This window comes from Bos indicus, chromosome 8 (genome assembly GCF_029378745.1).
Source record: "Bos indicus isolate NIAB-ARS_2022 breed Sahiwal x Tharparkar chromosome 8, NIAB-ARS_B.indTharparkar_mat_pri_1.0, whole genome shotgun sequence".
Classification (NCBI taxonomy): domain Eukaryota; kingdom Metazoa; phylum Chordata; class Mammalia; order Artiodactyla; family Bovidae; genus Bos; species Bos indicus.
The window spans coordinates 82,448,682-82,465,032 of NC_091767.1; the positions used below are offsets into that span (position 1 = coordinate 82,448,682).

At 43.0% G+C, this 16,351-nt stretch overlaps 1 long non-coding RNA gene across 1 annotated transcript in view; it reads right to left on the minus strand.

Annotated features, from left to right (window-relative positions):
• LOC139184608 (uncharacterized) overlaps window positions 1–16,351 on the minus strand; it is a 73,352-nt gene that overhangs the window by 12,207 nt on the left and 44,794 nt on the right. The window contains exons 2-3 of the long non-coding RNA XR_011568157.1: window positions 8,585–8,672; window positions 5,607–5,689 (exon numbers count right to left, since the gene is read on the minus strand). This is a non-coding gene — a long non-coding RNA (uncharacterized lncRNA). The remainder of the gene's footprint in view (window positions 1–5,606; window positions 5,690–8,584; window positions 8,673–16,351) is intronic.

Below are 16,351 nucleotides of genomic sequence, written 5' to 3' on the forward strand. Positions count from 1 at the left end.
GAGCGACTGAACAACAACAACAACAACAGGCGAGAAAAGGCCAGGGCACAATTTTTGAAAGAATGACAAGCCCAAGGACACAACATAAATGGATTAGAATGAAATGGGTCAAAGATGGCAGACAAGTCAACTTAACTAGACCTTGAACCTCAATCCGAAAGCAAAATGACATACCCAGAGGCACCATGACAGTTTTAAGGCCAACTGTTAAAAGACCAAAAAGTGGGTGATGGCCCAATTCTTGGAAATCTCCACCCTCTCCCCAAAATTGTTGGAATAATCCTCCCACTCATTAACCTATGAAATTACCTAGTCCATAAAATGGCTACCCTGGTAACTCAGATGATAAAGAATCTGCCTGCAATGCAGGAGACCTAGGTTCAATCCCTGGGTGGGGAAGATCCCCTGGAGAAGGAAATGGCAACCCACTCCAGTATTCTTGCCTGGAGGATTCCAAGGGCAGAAGAGCCTGGTGGGCTACATACAGCCCATAGAGTCACAAAGAGTCAGGCAAGACTCACACAAAATCTAACCATGCCACCTTTCTAGGCTGCACTCATCCTCTGTGATGGCCCACACTCTGTGGAGTGTATTTCTCTCTGAATAAATTCACTTCTTACCTACCACTTTGTCTCTCACTGAATTCTTTCTGTGATGAGACATCAAAAACCTGAGCTTCATTACACCTGAAACCAGGTCTGTGATCTCAGTTGGAAGACTGGGTTTTGGCTGGGTTCACGTCCCAGGCATGTGGGTTGAAGTCCCAATTTGAGGAAAACAATTTCAAAAGCACATCTAAGATCAAATTCTGCTACATCAGTTCAGTTCAGTCACCCAGTCGTGTCCGACCCCATGCACTGCACCATGCCAGGCCTTCCTGTCCAATACCAACTCCCGGAGTTTACTCAAACTCATGTCCTTTGAGTTGGTGATGACATCCAACCATCTCATCCTCTGTCGTCCCCTTCTCCTCCCACCTTCAATCTTTCCCAGCATCAGGGTCTTTTCAAATGAGTCAGCTCTTCACATCAGGTGGCCAAAGTATTGGAGTTTCAGCTTCAACATCAGTCCTTCCAATGAACATTCAGGACTGATTTCCTTTAGGATGGACTTGTTTGATCTCCTTGCAGTCCAAGGGACTCTCAAGAGCCTTCTCCAACACCACACTTCAAAAGCATCAATTCTTCTACTGGAAAAACCATAGCCTTGACTAGACAGACCTTTGTTGGCAAAGTAATGTCTCTGCTTTTTAACATGCTGTCTAGATTGGTTATAACTTTTCTTCCAAAGAGTAAGCGTCTTTTAATTTCATGGCTGCAGTCACCATCTGCAGTGATTTTGGAGCCCCCCAAAATAAAGTCTGACAATGTTTCCACTGTTTCTCCACCTATTTGCTATGAAGTGATGGGACCAGATGCCATGATCTTCATTTTCTGACTGTTGAGCTTTAAGCCAACTTTTTCACTCTCCTGTTTCACTTTCACCAAGAGGCTCTTTAGTTCCTCTTCACTTTCTGCCATTAAAGGTGGTGTCATCTGTATATCTGAGGTTATTGATTTTTCTCCCATTGATAGTGTCTTATACTGATAATGTTTCCTGTGGAGGTACGGGTCGGCAGTGGTCTGCCACAGGGACAGGGGCTCTGGGTGTGGGTATGGTATAAGTCCTCTTGTAGGAGGTCGCCATTAACCCCACAATAGAGCTGCCAGAACTTACATAGGACTGGGAAATAGACTCTTGGAGGGCAACATGCCTTAACACTACTCATTTCTCCAGTGAAAATTTACTTCTAACACTCCCCATGATAAATAATAAACTCTCTGAGGCAGATGGAGATATGATTTGAAGCCCTTGCCTTGGGCTCTTCTGAAGCCTAAATTCTTGATAAGAGTTCTTTATATGTTAATCAACAACTGTTGACAAATCACCCTAAGGCATAGATGAAAGTTAAGTATAAACATAGATATCATCTGGTTTGCCTGTATTCTGGGTACTCCCTCCCTTTAATCCCTAACAGCTGTCCTAAAGCAACCTCCAGGAAAAATATAACCTAAGTCAAATAGCATGCTTGCTATCTATTCATGTGCAGCCTTCATGCACATCTCTAGCACTTCCCAACCCCTCTGTCATCCTAATGAGACTGATACCATTGAATTTCTACTATAAAGAAATACAAAAACACCACTGCTGGAATCCAAATCCAAATGATTGATTTCACAGGGATCCAGAGACAAGCTACTTGGATCCATATGTAGCAGATGTGTTGATACATTGTTAAGATCCCCCTTTAGCAATAAAAGACTTGTTCCCTGAGTTGCTGGGAGTTCTGCTGGAAGCAGGCCTTTCAGCAACACCTCCACTCCCACCCCACTTCCCTGGGAATCGCCTAGGCTGAAGACAGCTCCTTCATCCAAGATTACTTCCCAAGGTTACAAGTTCCTGGGGCAATTTGTATCTGAAGACTGATCAATAATAGGTCGTGAAGGGCTGGCCCCCTTGCCTCAGATGCTTGTGATGATGAGTCCCAGATCCAGAACTCCCAACTTGTCTGCCTACCCAATCCTGCTTCCCCGTCTTTGCCCACAGTAATCCCAAGACCACTCCCCAATAAACCTCCTACACACTAATCTTCATTTCAGAGTCTTGCTCTTTTGAAACAATTTACTCTTAAATCATAGGTTTGCAAGGTGCCCATGCATCTTTGCAGCATGTGTAGCATATATTTGTACCAAGAAAGGAGCTGTAAGCATCCTGAAGTGGAGGGACCTAAAGTATAATATTAAACAGGCCTAAAATCCTTGGGCTCCACACCATCTGCATGGTCTATTCTGGGGGAGGAAGGAGGCTCCATTCTGCCTCAGGACCCCAGTTTCTAGCTTTCAGTCACTAATTCAACTGTTCAAAAGATGATCTTTAAGCACTGTCTTAAATTTAGTTTTTACTTGTATGAAAGTTATGCGTGTGCCTGGCTGAAAGAATCAAAAGTTCTACAAAGCTTATTTGACAGAGGTGCTGGTAGAGCCGAATCATGGAAAAAGCAAGAGAGTTCCAGAAAAACATCTATTTCTGTTTTATTGACTATGCCAAAGCCTTTGACTGTGTGGATCACAATAAACTGTGGAAAATTCTGAAAGAGATGGGAATACCAGACCACCTGACCTGCCTCTTGAGAAACCTATATGCAGGTCAGGAAGCAACAGTTAGAACTGGACATGAAACAACAGACTGGTTCCCAATAGGAAAAGGAGTTCGTCAAGGCTGTATATCGTCACCCTGCTTATTTAACTTCTATGCAGAGTACATTATGAGAAACGCTGGACTGGAAGAAGCACAAGCTGGAATCAAGATTGCCGTGAGAAATATCAATAACCTCAGATATGCAGATGACACCACCCTTATGGCAGAAAGTGAAGAGGAACTAAAAAGCCTCTTGATGAAGGTGAAAGAGGAGAGTGAAAACGTTGGCTTAAAACTCAACATTCAGAAAATGAAGATCATGGCATCTGGTCCCATTACTTCATGGGAAATAGATGGGGAAACAGTGGAAACAGTGTCAGACTTTATTTTGGGGGGCTCCAAAATCACTGCAGATGGTGACTGCAGCCATGAAACTAAAAGACGCTTACTCCTTGGAAGGAAAGTTATGACCAACCTAGATAGCATATTGAAAAGCAGAGACATTATTTTGCCAACAAAGGTCCATCTAGTCAAGGCTATAGTTTTTCCTGGGGTCATGTATGGATGTGAGAGTTGGACTGTGAAGAAAGCTGAGCGCCGAAGAATTGATGCTTTTGAACTGTGGTGTTGGAGAAGACTCTTGAGAGTCCCTTGGACTGCAAGGAGATCCAACCAGTCCATTCTGAAGGAGATCAGCCCTGGGATTTCTTTGGATGGAATGATGCTAAAGCTGAAACTCCAGTACTTTGGCCACCTCATGCGAAGAGTTGACTCATTGGAAAAGACCCTGATGCTGGGAGGGATTGGGGGCAGGAGGAGAAGGGGACGACAGAAGATGAGATGGTTGGATGGCATCACCAACTCGATGGACATGAGTTTGGGCGAACTCTGGGAGTTGGTGATGGACAGGGAGGCCTGGCATGCTGCAATTCATGGGGTCGCAAAGAGTCGAACACAACTGAGTGACTGAACTGAACTGAACTGAACTGGTAGAGCACTGACATCAGTTCTCACCTTCTTTAATAATAGAACTTCTAAGTTTTTGCTGAGCATATGACAACAGCCTTCCCTGCAGCTTGGTCAGGCTATGTGCCCACCATCTGGTCAATAGCTGTGTGCCGTTTCTGGGCCTGTTCCTCCAGGGTATGTACATGAATTCCCTTGAAATATTCCCCCTTCCCACTGGCTGGGATGACAAAAACTCGAATGGCTGCCTTTCTCCCAGAGATGAAAGCTAGACTTTGAGGGTTATAAAGCCAACCTTCCAACCCAGATTGTTTCTCTCTGGACCATATCAAAAAAGGCACATATACCTATCTTATTTAATTAAGCCTCTGTATTTTGAGGTCTTCTTGTTAAAGCAACCTATCCTGCATGTTCATCCAAATAGATATTTTTTTAAAGGACAATCTTGTCCATTCGCTTTTCTTTTTTCCAGAAGCAACTACAACATGTTTAACATACTTCTGATATTTCATCCCTGGGCATTATTAATTGAGTTTCCAGTCTGGAAGATGAATATTCTACTCTTTTTCTCCTTCTCCCCCACCCTCACAATACCAAGTGCACACTTGATATCCACTCTTCCATCTTCCAAGGATATAATGGTTACGTTGTCATTTTGGATAGATAAGATATTTCAGCTCAGTTCATTTCAGTCACTCAGTCATGTCCGACTCTTTGTGACCCCATGGACTGCAGCACTCCAGGCTTCCCTGTCCATCACCAACTCCCAGAGCTTGCTCAAACTTGTGTCCATCGAGTCAATGATGCCATCAAACCATCTCATCCTCTGTTGTCCCCTCCTCCTCCTGCCTTCAATCTTTCCCAACATTAGCATCTTTTCAAGTGAGTCAGTTCTTCGCATTAGGTTGCCAAAGTGTTGGAGTTTCAGCTTTGGCATCAGTCCTTCCAATGAATATTCAGGTCTGATTTCCTTTAGGATTGACTGGTTTGATCTCCTTGCAGTCCAAACGCAAATGGTATATAAAACTGACCTCTGCACTGCACTATGCATGCTTTATCCTTTCTTTGGTAACATTTTGTTTTTCCCTGGAGATGATAGTTAATTTTTTAAAATTTTCTTAGCTTCCTATTGACTTATCATTAATTCAAACCTAAACACTGTTGCATGATCTCCTCTAAATACATTCAAAAGTAATTGGGATGCAATCAGTTTCATTTATTTGAAGAAATATTCCTGGAGCTTTCTGACTAGCTCCATCTGGACTTATTGTTTACTAAGTCTGATGTGTGTGTTTGACCTGCCATCTTTAATTGTACTTTGGGGCCGGTTTCGTAACTTTGGATTGCTAAGCAAGTCTTAATCCCCTGCAAGGGCTGCTAGCTATGTGACACAGCAAGTTTCCTTAGGAGAAGGCCCCCCATGTAAGTGTTCTTGTTGGAAGCTTTCTCCTGAGAACATTTACCAATTTTCTGCACAACGAAGAGATTGCAAGTCTCTCAGCTGGATCAATGTCTTCTTTCTTGGAGTTCAGATCTGAAACTCTTCCTGCATTAGGCAGAAAAAAATGAATGCCAATTAACAGCTTCCTACAAAAAAAAAAAAAACAAACAAAACCAAAACCCTTTAACTCAAGATACCACTCTTTAATCATTTTAAACCATTCTGCACATGGATATTGGCCAACCTTAAATTTGACAGAATTCTCAAATATTTGGGGTATAGTATTAATACATAATCTTTTGGTCTTTGTCCAAGTTAAAGTTTAGGTATAACTCTTACTGAGAATGCCTGGAATCTGAACAGCCAAGTTTAGAGCTTAAACAACTTCCCCTTCCTCAATGTCTGTTTAACTGCCAACAGAGCCAGATACCCCCCATGCCATACCCACCCACCCCCTACAACTCTCAGGGAATTCTAGGAAGACAGCTCACCTTGGTATATTTTATTACAAGATTAAACCATGCAGGAAGGCTGGGAGAAAAGTTAAAGGGCAGACATGGTCAACAATTGTCAGGTTCATTCTTATTTCAGTTATCTTTCCCAAACTCCAGTATGATTTTGGATGTTTCAATAACCAGTGTGATCTGATAAAAGCTTATCAACTGAGAGCAGCCATAGAGAAGGGAATGAAGTGACTATTTCCCACTAGTGTCTGAAGTGAAGCTAAACCACTCAAATGTATGCACATGCCTACACAAACACACACTAACAATAAAAATACGAATACACAAAAAAGCAATACACAGACTCAATGCCTGAAAATTTTCATCTGGCTATTAATAAAAATTTTGGAAAAGTTTGGGAGGAAATTATTTTGAGTTGAATTTCAGGTGAATTTAAGAAGGCATTTCTAACTGGATATATCTTTGAAATGCGAGCTTCTATATTTGCAATCATCACCACACATTTTGAACATCTTCTGTAGGACCAAAGCCAAGTGCTGGCTGCCATGTACACAGATGACTAATGACAAAGCAATGTGAAACGCATTAAATAGCCAACAAGAAGAGAAGGAGGGGAAGTACAGAGGTGGGGACTTTATTCATACCTCCAAGAAAGGACAGAGTGTATACCAATAAGAAGGAGGATGCAAGCCATCTGTGTAACGGGGAGAGTATGAATATGGGGTACAGAGCTAGAGATGGGCCTGCCATGTATCTGGCATGTTCAGAGAGCAACAAATTGCTTAGAACACAGGATTCAGGTATGGAATAATAAAAGACAACTGCGAATGGGGTATGTATATTCATTCTAAACTGTGTGTTTGAGGTGAAATGCCAACTGAAGGCATTTGAACATCTTGAAGGCATTGGGAAACCACAGAAGTTTCTGTTGTTATTTAGGGGTGTGGGTTTGATTAGGGGAGGGGAGAAAATGTGATATATACATGCACTGCTTTGGGATAATTCATCTGACCATGAAGTATGACTGATCAGAATGGAGAAGAAATGAGGCTTGGGAGCTAGGGGCTGTGGTAGACTCAGGGTGAGGAAATGAGAGCCTGGCCTAAGGCTACCAGTTATTAAGCACCTTGCAATCTATGTCACAGGCTTTGTGAGCTCCACGCCTTATCTCAGGTAAGCTTCACGACACCCTGTGGAGTAGGGAAGTAACTGAGATCAGGCAACTAACTAAGAGGTTCAAGGTCACACAACAAGCAAATGACTCAGGTGGGATTTGAATTAATATTTTTTCTGATGTCCAAGTCCATGTTCTTTCTACTATGACACATCAGCCTCCTGTTTTTAATAATGGTTCATCATAGCAGTGATAAGAGGACATGCAGGGGACCCTACTTAGGACTAGGTTATCCTTGCAACCTCAGTATCTTTATGTTGTACCATGATTTTGTGAGTCACTCAATATCCTCTTCTTTCCAATTGAAATTTGCGGAGTAAAAAACCATTCCATGCTGCAGCGTCTCCCCAAAGGCCCAGTCTGTGATCGCCCTGACATGGAAAGTGAGTAGCGAAACATGTTTCAGGTTTGTGGGAAATTGCGAAGGACAAGACAGAAATCATAAAGGCACAATTGAATTACTTTGTGCCGTGGCCCCTGGGATAACAGCTGTTTTCCAGGTCTACAGTGGTTCTCATTAGGAAATTAAAAACTCAAAACTCCGCATCCGCAGCCTTGCACAGCTCTGACCACGTGGTGACAGGAAGCTCTGTGTTTGCACAGGTGGGGGATCCAGCAGCCTCACAAAGTGGGTGGCTGAAATCCCTGCCCTGAACACAGGTGGGCTATTGGACGAAAGGCAAACCCAGGAAGAGGCTCGAGTGTTCTGGTGCTGTCAGCCCCGCTCCACGGAGGGATGAGGGCCCCCGCAGTCCTCGCCACCTCGGCAGGTCATTTTAGGGCCATAAACAACTACTGGTTGAGAGCTCTGTCCACTCAACCTAGTACAGAAGGATCTGGTCTGGTGTAAGGTCAAGTCTCCAAACATTACTTACAATATGATACCTTTGTGCACCACTAAGAAAAACCCAAACAAGTTGTGCTTTTGACAACACATATAGGAATGTCATGCATTTCAAAAAAGAAATGTGTTTAAAAACAAAGGGAGGACACAACACAAGACTTAGGGCAATGAGTAGCTACTGAAGGTCTGGGGTTTGGGAAGGCAAGGGGCCAGGAAGGGCAGGACCACCTGGACGCCTAGGGTGTTGTCAGTGTTCTAGTTTCTGAGTCAGGTGGTGAGTTCATGGGAATTGGATAAAATTATTAAAACCAAAAAATCCACATGAAAACCATAGAGGATCGGGTGTAGACCAATGATGAGAGTACATCAAGAACCTAAGATTATAATTAATACATTTCTGTTCCCCTGAGATACAAAATGGACAAGAAAACAAAAGATGAGATGTTGCCAGAACTCTGCCGAAGTACCCCTATTCTAAAATACCTGGCTTTGAACATTCTTACCTTTGAACATCTTACCTTGCTGGAGGCTTCAGTGTGCAGCCTGATAACCTGGCACCTGCCATCTGCTGCCTTCTCGGTACACAGGACCACTGGTAACTCACATCTAGAGAGAGCATAGGTGTTGACTAAAAACTGGGAAGTGAGCAATAGTAGAAAACTTCATTGAAAATGAACAAGGAGAATGACAGTAATACCAGACTACATTGGAAATTTTCACGTCAACAATCATTCCTTCAATTAAAAGACATTTAATATCAAAGAGAAAGTCAGAAAACATGTAACTAGTCTTGTAGTCTCAAGAAATCAATTCCTTCTCACGAGCCAGAAAAAATTGAGTATACCTCTTACAGCTCCTCCCTTGCCCTCCTCTCTTCATTTTTTAGCCGCTAACCTGAGACATTCATTCCACCCAGAAGGAGCACAAAATGTTAATGAGTTGGGCTAGCTGATATCAAAGGCACCTCTGGGCTCTGAGGTCCATGCTGCTGTGTGAGTTGTGGCCAGGCCATGGGCCAGCAGTCAGGACCCAAGGCAGTTGCATTTCCCCCAGCTGAGATTGTCCAGTTCAGGGTGAATTGGGGGATTATCTTGATGCTTCCTCAGACTTATCTTATTTCTCTCTCTGAAGTCAGAAAATTAATTTCAACTTTGCATACCTTGAATGTTTCAAGCTTAGAACTAGAGTCACTGAAAATCAGAGAAAGGGAAAAGAAAGAGGGAGAAAGGCAGATGAAGATGAATGGGAATATGTGGCAGTCTGAGAAAAGCCAGGGGACCACAATTAAAGCAAAGCAGCACATCTCTAAATGTGTTGTCTAAACTCTTCTCACAACCAAGTTCATAGGATTAAGATGTGCTGGTGAGGTAGGCAACTTTCATTGTATTACTGAGGAACATGTTAACTCAACAGAAATGAACTGAGATATATCTATGTGCCAGGAAGTGTGTTAGGTCCCAGAGATAAAGAAATTACCAACCCAGATAATGTCCCATTCCTGGGAAGAACTTCTACAGGGACAAGAACCAGTTGCACTCAAGTAAATCTACAGCATAACACTGGGCAGAGATGCAGACTCTGAAGGAATGCTTTGGTGTCTGGGGAGAGGTGACACTGAAGATGTGATGATCAGAGAAGGCTTCTTTGCTGGGGAGACTCAAGAGAAGGAGCAGCCAAGTAAACCTCTCACAAGTGAGCTTTCTCAGAAGAAGGAAGGAGCAGCCACTGGCCAATTCCTGAGGCAGGAGTGGCTGCGTGTCAGGCCAGTTTGAAGACAGGAGGAGGCTTGTATGGCTGGAGTCGGAGCCTGCCACATGATAGCAGGGCCCAGTGCAAAATGAAAGTGCAAAGCCTTTGGTTCAAAACTTATTAAAACCTTCAAAACAGCATCAGTAGAGCACTGAACCAAGTGCAAGGCCCTTCTAAGCTCAGGATCTGGACAAGAGCAGGCCTGGTTGGCTCTAAGGTAGGAAATGAGATCTGAGAAATATTTATGACTGATCATGCTTGGCCTTGTAAGACGTTTCAAGGAGCTTAGATTTTACTCCAAGTGCAATAGGAATGAATCATGGGTTCTAAGTAAGTAAGTATGTGGCCTGACATGGTGCTAAAAAGAGCTCTGACTCCTGTGGATGAGCCTGGGAAAACCAGGAATGACAATAGGGAGGCCAGCGAGGTTGCTAAAGAATTGTAACAATGACAATGAAGAAATAACTCAGTGTGGTATTCTTTCATCATAGTTGGATACAATATTGTCCTCACCACCCCTCACGTGTGTTCTTCAGCTCTGAGGATGAGTGAACCTGCTCTGGATGCTGGAGCAGATGTGAGTAACAAGCGTGGGTAAAGAACCTGGGCAGAAGGTGAAGCCAGGCTGAAAGTGTACTTTAAAAGCAAGGAGATCAGACCAGTCAACCCTAAAGGAAATCAACCCTGAATATTCATTGGAAAGACCAATGCTGAAGTTGAACTCCAATACTATGGCCATCTGAGGCAAAGAGCCGAGAAAGAGCCAACTCATTGGCAAAGACTCTGATGCTGGGAAAGATTGAGGGCAAAAGAAGGGGGAGACAGAGCATGAGATGGTTGGATGGCATCATAGACTCAATGGACATGAGTTTGAGGAAACTCTGGGAGACAGTGAAGGACAGGGAAGCCTGGCGTGCTGCAGTTCATGGGGTCAAAAAGAGTCAGACACAACTTTGCGACTGACAAACAGTAGCCTTCTCAGTTCACCTCTCCCTCAACTGATTCGACACCAGGCAGGGATAGGAAGTAGAAAGAATAGAGCATACTTCAGAAAGATTCTGTCCTGTGGGTCTCTGATCTGGAATTCCATTTCATTTTATTTGGGGGAGAATGGATACATGTATATGATGGCTGAGTCCCTTCGCTGTTGACCTGAAACTACCACAATATTGTTAATTGGCTGTACTCCAATATGAAATAAAATGTTTAAAGTTAGAGGGGAAAAAAAGGAAAAGGAAATTCCTGAGAGCTGAAAGTCTTTCAGTGGCTCCTACAGGAGTCACAGGAGGGGAGATTTGAAATTCTAACCAAACCCAGGACACGGGTGGGCACTTAGGCATGGTTGAGTAGTAGAGTAGGTGACCTCTGCAAGGTGTAACTTCTGTGAGCATGTCACCATGTCCTTCCTCAGCCACTGAAGGGCAACCAGGAGATTCTACTTTCTGGATAATGGCTTCAAGAACAGTTTTGATGGAATTATTGGAGGGAGATTGAGGATGCTCCTGCCTGAGAAAGGAGGTAAATGTGGTTAAGAAAAAAAAGAGGCTTAAAACCAGCCAATCGTTCATGAACACCTATGCACTCTAACGTGGATTTGTATGCTGTGGCAACCTTAAGACTGATCATGATCTAAGTTTGAAAAGTAAAGAAAGAAAAAAGAGCCTAAGGTCACCCATTTAGAAATGAAGGAATCAGGACTCAAAGCCAAGCTTATATTTTTTCCATCTTGCCAAAACCATAACAGTGGCGATTTTAAAAAATGACCACATATCCTTGGACCCTCCTCTCATTGTCCCCTCCCGTGGAATCTGTGTGGGCTCATGAGTGCTTTAAACCATGAGTGTGGCAGAAGTGATGCTGCGTAGCTTCCAAGAAGGTCAGAAGAGAGGCCAGACAGCTTCCATCTGGTTCTCCTGGAACCCTTGTTCTTGGAATGTTCCCTCTTGTATCCTATCAGCCACACTATGAGAAGCCCAAGGCACACAGAGAGACCACATATAGGTGCTCTGGTTAAAATCCCCACTGAGCCCAGCTTGGAGCAGCCCAGCCCAGGAGCCAGATATGTGAGTGAAGAAGCCATGTTGGGAGTGAATCCTCCAGGCTCAGCTATCCAACCTTTTCAGGTGAGGCCACACACATCAGAGTAGAGACAAGCCAGTTCTACTGTGCCCTTTCCAAATTCTTGACCCACAGTCTGATAGTTGCTGTTTTACGTCACTAAACTTGGGAGAGTTAGTTATGCAGCAATAGGTGATGAGACTAATAATTTTGACTTGGACTGACTTATGGTGTGAATGGGTCTGAGAGCAAATGTGTCATAGGAACAAACAATATGTGCCATGGTTTTGCATTATCTTGACTATAGAGACAAGTTGATACTTGATTGCTATAACCTTGGTCTAGTATGTATTCTCTTAAATGTCATGTATTCTCTTACATCCAGTAATTTAAATGACAGGTGTCTGTCTGAAACAAGACGTTCTCAGGCCAACAATTGATATATCTTTCACATAAATTTTAAATGAAGCCTTTTTGGCTTATGTAAGATCATTAAAGTCTCCTTTTAAATCAATAAGTCCATGCTCTGTAGGCTGCAAAGTCATTACATGGCAAATGACATTTCTAAGTCAATGGCTGCTGGAAGCAATTTTAAATCAAAGCATTTGAATAGCTTCACTTTTTTTTTCAGAAGTAATATGTTTTAGGTTATATTTCATATACAAGAAGGTTCGGTCAAATTTATGTTTTTTCAGATAGCCAAACCATATCCAGATTACACTTGAACCTTTCTTTGAGAGCTCTGTGTAGTATTCAATTGCTTTTGACAAGCATGATACCCTGTAAAAGATATGGCTTTCCTCTGAAAACCCCCTTCAGCTAAAAATACATTGTATCGAAAATAAATGGCTGTCTCATCTAAATTCAACTCTCTGTAGCATTTTGTAAACTTTCGTGACCATAGAGAATGAGCTCTTAAACCTGATTTCAGGGTGTCTAAAACAAGATTTGGGACTTCCGTGGTGGCTCAGACGGTAAAGCGTCTGTCTACAATGCAGGAGTCCCAGGTTCGATCCCTGGGTCAGGAAGATCCCCTGGAGAAAGAAATGGCAATCTACTCTAGTAGTATTGCCTGGAAAATCCTGGACAGAGGAGCTTGGTAGGCTACAGTCCATGGGGTCGCAAAGAGTCAGACATAACTGAGCATCTTCACTAAAACAAGATTTGAGTGTGAAGACATGGGGGCCCTGCCCTCCGGCCAGGGAGTCAGGCGACCCATTCAGACCCTCCTTTCCAGGTTTTCAGTGCAACGATGTGGGACACAGCAGCTTTGATTTCTTGGGTAGGATGTTGGCAGAGTGGGGAAATGATAATTCTTGAGGAACAACTTTTGAGGGGGGAAACTGAGGCTTTTTGAATAGAGCAAGGGAAAGTATCTGGGCAGAACCAGAAGAAAGGAGAATATATAGCTGATATATTTGTTTGGCAGAAGCTAAGAATTAGAACAGGAGAAGAGGTAAGAGTGAGAGCTAGCAGTGGGTGTGAAGTAACACCAAGAACTCTGAACACCCTTGTCACCAACACGACCATCTTCATAAAGCCTGTCGGCGGAGGCTGCATGCTTCTGGCAGCCATTCTGACTCAAGGGACCTGTTCAGGCACAAATCTGTGTTCATATGCTGTGCTATACCCATGAATGCTATACCCAAGTGGACAGTTGCGTGTCCACAGTCAGATTGTCAGAAACCCACATGAAAAACTTGGGTTACAACAGTGATAAATCTTCTGGAAGATTAAATGACTCTGATAGCTTCCATGCTGCCATCTGGACTGTGGTCATTTTGAAGGCTGACTCTCTACTTGTTTTAATTGATGTGGCCAGCACTGCTTGTGTTGTTAGATTGAAAATAAAACTAGGGAAACCCACCTTACCACCACAAAGGTTATAGCCTTAATACAGCTACAGGTCTGCTTGTGAGCTTGTCAGGAATGACTCAAGACACTTGAGCCAAAGGCTCCAGTAAATCTAAACACTTGATAATTCTTGTTTTTGTTTAACTTAGTGAAGTAAGGCCAAATAGTCAAACCAACTGCTATGCAAAAAGCAGGCAATTTTTATAAAAACAGAAGGATTGTCCTCAAGATTCCAAGAATGTCTATGTAATCATGCTGGTTCTAAGCCCATTGGAGGTTTATCTTCCAATGAGAAATACGTACACAGCTTCAAATTAAGTTCAACTTTGTTGAAAATGCCTTGAAAATTGTTACTGCATTTTACATATTTCATATTCCCCACTTAGTAGACACTCATGTAAAGTCAGATTCTCCAGAAACTACTCTCTAGGATGCAGATTTATGTGTGAGGGATTTACTAAGGAAGTACTGAGTTGTGAGACCAGTCAAGAGTAATGGAAGCAGAGCAGTAAGTGCAAAGAGCTAGGGTAGGGGTGGGTACCTGGAGAAAGAGAACCAGGCTTGTTTGACAAAAGGGAAGCCATTTCTAGCCTAAGGCATTTTGTGATCTAAGTTCAGTTCAGTTCAGTGACTCAGTCATGTCTGACTTTTTGCGACCCCATGAACCGCAGCACGCCAGGCCTCCCTGTCCATCACCAACACCCAGAGTCGACCCAAACTCATGTCCACTGAGTTGGTGAGGCCATCCACCCATCAAAACCTCTGTTGTCCCCTTCTTCTCCTGCCCTCAATCTTTCCCAGCATCAGGGTCTTTTCCAATGAGTCATCTTTTCACATCAGGTGGCCAAAGTATTAAAGTTTCAGCTTCAACATCAGTCCTTCCAGTGAACACCCAGGACTTATTTCCTTTAGGATGGACTGATTGGATCTCCTTGCAGTCCAAGGGACTCTCAAGGGTCTTTTCCATCACCACAGGTCAAAAGCATCAATTCTTTTGCACTCAGCTTTCTTTATAGTCCAACTCTCACATCCATACATGACCACTGGAAAAACCATAGCCTTGACTAGATGGACCTTTGTTGACAAAGTAATGTCTCTGCTTTTCAATATGCTGTCTAGGTTGGTCATAACTTTCCTCTCAAGGAGTAATCGGCTTTTAATTTCATGGCTGCAGGCACCATCTGCAGTGATTTTGGAGCCGAGAAAAATAGTCAGCCATTGTTTCCACTGTTTCCTCATCTATTTGCCATAAAGTGATGGGACCAGATGCCATGATCTTCATTTTCTGAATGTTGAGTTTTAAGCCAACTTTTTCACTCTCTTTCATTTTCATCAAGAGGCTTTTTAGTTCCTCTTCACTTTCTGCCATAAGGGTGGTGTCAACTGCATATCTGAGGTTACTGATATTTCTCACAGCAATCTTGATTCCAGCTTGTGCTTCTTCCAGTCCAGCATTTCTCATGATGTACTCTGCAAGAAGTTAAATAAGCAGGGTGACAATATACAGCCTTGATGGACTCCTTTTCCTATTTGGAACCAGTCTGTTGTTCCATGTCCAGTTCTAACTGTTGCTTTCTGACCTGCATATAGGTTTCTCAAGAGGCAGGTCAGGTGGTCTAGTATTCCCATCTTTCAGAATTTTCCACAGTTTATTGTGATCCACACAGTCAAAGGCTTTGGCATAGTCAATAAAGCAGAAATAGATGTTTTTCTGGAACTCTCTTGCTTTTTCGATGATCCAGCGGATGTTGGCAATTTGGTCTCTGGTTCCTCTGCCTTTTCTAAAACCAGCTTGTACACCTGGAAGTTCATGGTTCATGTATTGCTGAAGCCTGGCTTGGAGAATTTTGAGCATTACTTTACTAGCGTGTGAGATGAGAGCAATTGTGCGGTAGTTTGAGCATTCTTTGGCATTGCATTTCTTTGGGATTGGAATGAAAATGGACCTTTTCCAGTCCTGTGGCCACTGCTGAGTTTTCCAAATTTGCTGGCATATTGAGTGCAGCACTTTCACAACATCATCTTTCAGGATTTGGAATAGCTCAACTGGAATTCCATCACCTCCACTAGCTTTGTTCATAGTGATCCTTTCTAAGGCCCACTTGACTTCACATTCCAGGATGTCTGGCTCTAGGTGAGTGATCACACCATCGTGATTATCTGGGTCATGAAGATCTTTTTTGTACAGTTCTTCTGTGTATTCTTGCCACCTCTTCTTAATCTCTTCTGCTTCTGTTAGGTCCATACCATTTCTGTCCTTTATCGAGCCCATCTTTGCATGAAATGTTCCTCGGTATCTCTAATTTTCTTGAAGAGATCTCTAGTCTTTCCCATTCTGTTGTTTTCCTCTATTTCTTTGCACTGATGGCTGAGGAAGGCTTTCTTATCTCTTGCTATTCTTTGGAACTCTGCATTCAGATGCTTATATCTTTCCTTTTCTCCTTTGCTTTTTGCTTCTCTTCTTTTCACAGCTATTTGTAAGGCCTTCCCAGACAGCTATTTTGCTTTTTTGCATTTCTTTTCCATGGGGATGGTCTTGATCCCTGTCTCCTGTACAATGTCACGAACCTCAGTCCATAGTTCATCAGGCACTCTATCAGATCTAGGCCCTTAAATCTATTTCT